Source organism: Rutidosis leptorrhynchoides, chromosome 1 (assembly GCF_046630445.1).
Source record: "Rutidosis leptorrhynchoides isolate AG116_Rl617_1_P2 chromosome 1, CSIRO_AGI_Rlap_v1, whole genome shotgun sequence".
Taxonomy (NCBI): domain Eukaryota; kingdom Viridiplantae; phylum Streptophyta; class Magnoliopsida; order Asterales; family Asteraceae; genus Rutidosis; species Rutidosis leptorrhynchoides.
Genome location: NC_092333.1, coordinates 595,767,252 through 595,773,376, shown reverse-complemented (window position 1 = coordinate 595,773,376; position 6,125 = coordinate 595,767,252). Strand labels below are relative to the sequence as shown.

The 6,125-nt window shown below is 39.2% G+C and overlaps 1 non-coding gene across 1 annotated transcript; it reads left to right on the top strand.

The window, feature by feature from the left end:
• Positions 1-719: 719 nt before the first annotated feature.
• Positions 720-825, top strand: LOC139887166 (small nucleolar RNA R71). The gene has a single exon (XR_011773007.1). It is a non-coding gene; the product is annotated as a small nucleolar RNA R71 (small nucleolar RNA).
• The last annotated feature ends 5,300 nt before the right edge of the window (positions 826-6,125 follow it).

The following is a 6,125-nucleotide window of genomic DNA, read 5'->3' as shown; positions in this document are numbered from 1 at the left end:
TTTTGAGCAGAGCCAATTGACTTCTCATTAGTATCTCCATCTGATCTTGTCTGGCTGCAGTTCTCTGATTTAGCTGTTGTTGTCCTTGAATGAACTGAGTTAATTGATCATCAGCTCCAAGAGTGGGATTAGTTGCTTTTGTAATCTGGGTGGTAGGGGAATTTTCCTCAACTGGGGGACCAGTGAGTGGAAGTGGTTGATCGTAGGTCCATTGAGATTGTTAGGCTGGATAAGGTGGATAACGATAGCGGAAAGGTTGATTGCTTCACTGAAATTGATTAACCCTAGGTGGTTGATTGAATTCGGGATTTGGTGGACGAGCTGGGTATTGAACGTAACAGACTGAACCGTCAGGGTTTTTGTACTCAACTTGATATTCTTCAGTGGGTTGCGCGTTGGTACAATTAACACAAGCCTGAGCTTGGTTAAGCTGCTGCGGCTGCGTCTTCAATTCTCCGAGTTGTTTAGCAAGAGATTCCATCTTATCCGTGAGGGATTTGATGGCCTCCGTTTGATTTTTAAGTGCAGAGGGTGGGGCAGATGATGAAGTTGTTTCACCACTATTCCAGTCATGATGATGCATTGTCATGTTCTCGAGCAATTCCCATGCTTCGTCTGCGGTTTGGTTCATCAGATTCCCTTAAGCTGCTGCATCGATCGTCGTCCTATGATTTACCGTAAGACCATTGTAGAAGGTACAGATTTGCGGTGACCGTTCTAGCTAGTGATTAGGGCATTTCTTCAGCAGGGTTTTGAATCGCTCCCATGCAGTGTAAAGAGATTCATCATAACTTTGTTTGAATTTAATGATGTCATTCTTAAGTTTGGTTTATTTAGAAGAAGGGAAATATTTGGTTAGGAATTTAGTAGCCATCTCCGTCCATGACGTGATGGAATCTTTTTCCAGTCCTTCAAACCAAGTTTGAGCATGATGAGTGAGAGAATAGGGGAACAAGTATAGCCGGACTATATCTTGTCCTATTCCTGGCTGTTTGTAGGAGTTCGAAAGAGATATGAATTTATCAAGGTGAGAATTAGGATCGTCGTTCGGTAATCCATGAAACTGACAGCTATTTTGGATGAGCTGGATGATGTGATGTTTTAACTCGAACGAGTGTCCTTGAATCTCTGGAAATCTGATTGGTCCTCCTCGACCTTCAATCGAGGGTTTGGCGTTTTCTGCTAAAGTAACGCGTAACGCCATTTGATTTCTGATTCGTGCTTCCTTGCGTGCTTTAGAGATTATTGTGTTTGGATCAAGTACGAATAGCAATGGCCCTGATCTAGATCGGGTTTGGGTCATACACTAGGTATGCCTTTTTGTTTTTAATTTTTCGCAAATAAACTAAGATAATCTAAAGTAAGCTAAACTAGTCTAAGATAATCTAATTCTAAGGTAATCTAATTTTATCTAGTTTGATCTAAGGTAGTCTAAAGTAATCTAAGGTAATCTAATTTAATGTGATCTAAATTAATCAAAGCTAGTCTAAAGTAATCTAATTTAATTAACTAACTATCCTACGGTTGAATATGTTTTTGGTTCTGGCTACTGATTCCCTAGTATTTTGGTAACAGAGCTTCGCACGAACTATTCAACAAACCAAGTGGCCAGGCCGACTACGGAGAGGCAGGATCCTTTTGGTCCCAATATAATTGGCGACTGTTCGGAAAATACAACAACCAAGTCCGTGTATAATTGTCTTTCTTAGACACCACTAAATGCTTGTGAATAAGTTTGATAGAGAGCAGTATTGCCTGATACCAGTTCCCCGAAAGCGGCGCCAAAAACTTAGTACTCTCCCGTGATATAGCCGAAACGGACGATTTTTATTTGCGCGGTGTCGTCGGGCCGCGGCTCGCCAGGATCAGCCACTCGTGGGAGAGGGTACTGTTTTAAATTTATATTTAGCGGGGCCTAAATCTTACTACTCCTTATAAGTAAGGGAAGTATGACCTAGAGTCATATTTTTGAGATATCAGTAGAATCGAACATATATTTAAGCCTAAGATAGTTAGGGAGTAGTGGTTATTTAATTTGGGATTTTCTAATTTATAAGATAGATAAATTAAATGCGATAAAATTCGTAATTCATATAAGGTTAAAGTGAGTGTATACTATGACTTCATCAGTTATTCTGCCGAGATTATTGAGTGCTGGCTCATGAATAAGAAGAGGCCTTGTATTCATTACACTGGTCCTAAGAACCCCTGTCATAAGACATGTCACTGGGTACTGCGTTAGGCTTGAAGATTCTGAATAGACAGCAACGTCCCTTACCCCAAACGCCCGTGCAGTCTGACTACAGGCATACACGTTCAGACGGCTCATCCAATTGAGCGACTCGGTTGGGTGACATATTAACATTCCAAAATGGTCTAAACTTTCTTAAGCATAATAGAATACATGGTTTACCATATCCGAGAGACATGATGTGTTTCAATGCTTTCGTTAATGATTGGTTTTGAAAGATAGTTAGGCCCTTAAAAAGAGTTCAACCATAAAGAACACCATGGCCAAGTCAAGCTGACTTCCATGAACACGTTCGGTTATCCTAACGGTCCAATCCTTTATGTGTCTAAACAAACAGTTCCTTAATTAACTAAGAATCCCTCAAGCGAGGTGCAATGCTTGAGACCGCGTTATGGTGCAGTGTACTGGTCAACATTAATCGGGTTCCATGGCCTTACTTAGCAGAGGTACAGCTTACAACAACAGCTGTGCTTCAGCGTGCACGTACGAAGTTTATATGCTTGGTGACTACACTAGCATGTTCTTGGACCGAAAATGTACTAAGGGTCTAGTTAGATGTTTCACTACGATAGAGTCCTCAGTCGAAATCCAAAGCTTGATAGACTTACTACAATCGGTGTGCCTCAGTCGATCTTACGTTGTATCCGATAGACTTCTCTTACCAAGGGGTGACACAGATAGTGTACTCTGAATCAGCGTTCGCGACTTCCCAATAACAGAGCCTAGAACTACGTTCTATTAGTTGGAAAAGCGATTGAGTTTAAAGCATAATCGAAAAGCATTTCGACAGCATACACAAACCATAATATTATTTCGGCATTATAACTGCTTACATCATAGTATACACTAAATATAACTACTCGCTAATCATGGCAACAATATCATAAAATATTATATAAGATAAAGGATAGAAGTACCAGTAGATTAAATGAGTTCTGAATACAAAAGTGACAACTTCAAGACTCCAGACCAATCCTAATACAATCTTCAGCGTTCTTCTCCGGGTACTAGGTTTCCCGCACGCAGTCGAAGGCCTTGAGAGTATGACTAGTATTTTACAAGAGAGAGAAAGAATTGAATTGAAGTGTGTGTTGGAATGGATGACAAAGACCCTTTAAATAAGCAAAGTTTTTGCCTGCAAACGGCTGGCAAGCCGTATGGCAACCCGTTTGGTGAGCCGTATTTGGCAAGCCGTTTGCTTGGCAGCCCGCTTCTTGGGGCCGTTTGCTGGACTGTTTGGAAAGTCGTACCCCATATTGGCAAGCCATATGGCAAGCCGTATGGCAGGCCGTTTTCGGTGCTGGTCAGCCTTGATTCACTGGATCGTAACTTGATTTCTTGTCTTCCATCGTTTTTGCTCTAGAATCTTCGTTTTAGCTCCGATTCTCTTGATTCTTTTTGCACCTCCTTCGTAATTACTTGTTCTTCAATTCTAAAATACGAAGTGGGTATTTTGACAAAAAGTTTGAATCTTTCTTGTTTTTGGGCCTTAATACCGGGGTGAAAACGTGACTTTTTAGCCGATATCACCATGATAGCTTAATTAATCTGTATGTTGCCATGATAGAAGTTTGGGTTAGCATAATTATGTTAATTCAGTAAGATTACTGTCGTAATACTGAACTAGGAAGTCTGATAGATTTGTATGCTAGCATCTTAAGGATTGACCAACCTAGGTTGAGATCAGGACTTGTCCACCTATATGAAATTAGCTACTTCATAGGATTAAGACCCGTGGTTATACTGTATCTGAAGATTCTATGAACTCGGTATGACCGGAGTTCTCGAGAGGCATTTGATGCGCTTTTAGGACTCGGAACTTAGGAATTGAGACATGAATGACCTTGTATGCCTATTGACTGTTCTGAAGAGACTTCTTAGGAGTGGTTAAGATCTTGTTAGTACCTTCACTGTATGACCCAAATCTATTGCATGTTCTTATTTGATTGTTGCCTTAGGATTAAGTCACATCAACTGTTTAGGTATTTATTAGATTTCTATCTGCTTTACTTTCAGTATATCAACTGTAATGATGTATAATGTTTGAACTGATATGATCTCATTAGTATGATGAAATGGTTGCTAGTTTTCATTTAATGTTTTTCCAACTTAAACCAAAGGACTCTTTCCGTTTGTGATCAGTGTTCAATCAACACGGCACGTTGTTATTCAGTTAACTAAACTGATAACGAGGGTTAGGATTAGAGCTCAACTCACTAATAAACCTAGTACTTTACTGAGGATAACCTCCAAGGTATAGCTACCTTTTAATTATACAACCAAGTGACATACTTCTCACTGCTCAAAGAGAACTCCGAGAGTTCAGAGACAAGTAGGTCTGTGTAATTGGCTCATCTAACCAGTTCTACATCATTCCAAGCATAGCCTTAACATAAGCAAAATTACCTTTCCCTAACCCAATACCAATATCTTGGTCAACATTTCCCTGATCTGCATACTCCGAATATCCTTCCACTTATTTACTTTTTTGCACTTAGGACTTTTAGCTTAAACCAACTACTATCCTTTATCTAGGTAATTTAAATAAAAGAAAATTATCCACTTGAATTTCAATTCGTTAATCTATTCAAAAATATGACACTAGGTTAACTTACACCTTCTACACTATAGAAAGTGAAAGTAAATTTAGACCCCGCATAATATAAATAAACAAACCCACTGTGTGCTACCTTGATCAATTGATTTTGACGTCCTGCGGCCTAACGACATCGCATGAATAAAACCGTTTGTTTCAAACGTATCTTTGTAGTCACATCAGAGGTAATGATTGAGGATGTGAGACCAGTGTCTCATTTTTCTCCTTAGTTGATGTAGCAAGAACCTCGACCTCGTTCTTTTGCGCCTTTGTATTCAATAAAGTTTCGACCTTTTGCTCTTTATCAACCTTTCCTAATTGAATTTGCTCAAAATCACCCTTTAACTCCTTGCATGTCGACTCGGTAGCCTCCATGGACATTACACTTTTAACTTGGTAGGGAATGAATGTTGCATCGTCTAAATCTTCCGAAAACTTGAGTACCCCATAATCGATAGTATCAATTTCTAACGCTTCATCAAAATCAAACTTGTCTCCTTCAATGTCGAACTTGAAAGCTTGAGGATATTCGGATTGATCCTCTTCGGTTGAATCAATCGAGTTCACTTGAGCATAAGTATTGGTGGAATTTGATGAACCCGCTTGATTTTGGGTTGGATTGGTAGTGTTGCTCTCGATAGGAATAACTCTCGTGTTATTTTGGTGGTTTTGTTGGTTGTTTCGGTTGTTGTTGTAATTATTTAGGTTAACTTGAGTGTCTGAAGGTAAAGTTCCTTGTGGTCTTTCGGCAACTTGATTTGAAATTCTTCCAACGGTGCTCTCAAGATTTTGAAATGCGGCTTGTTGGTTTCGGAGTTTTTGCTTTAAGAGCTCATTCTCTTTCATTAGAAAAGCTTCGGTTGATTCTACCTTCTTGATGTAGTTTTGAATGATTTCTTCTAAGCTCTTCGAAGGTTGGGATTGTTGATTGTTTTATTGAGGTTGTTGATTGTAACCTTGGTTATTTTTTGATTGACTATAACCTTGGTTGTTTTGATAATTTGAATTGGCTTGATTGTTGTAAGGTTAGTTGTTGTAAGGTTGTTGGTTTTGGTATTGTAAATTGTTGTTTCAGTTTTGGTTATAGTTGTTGTAACCTTGATTTAGGTTTTGGTTTGTGAATCCGAGTGGTGTATTGGTTTGGTTGTTGAATGATACTTGTTTTTGATTAGGATTGTAGTAGATTTGGTTAGATGTTCCTCCCCGTTGGTAGTTTTGATTACTCACGTAGTTCACATGAGCATCCAAATTCATGGGAATATCATCTAGATCAACATG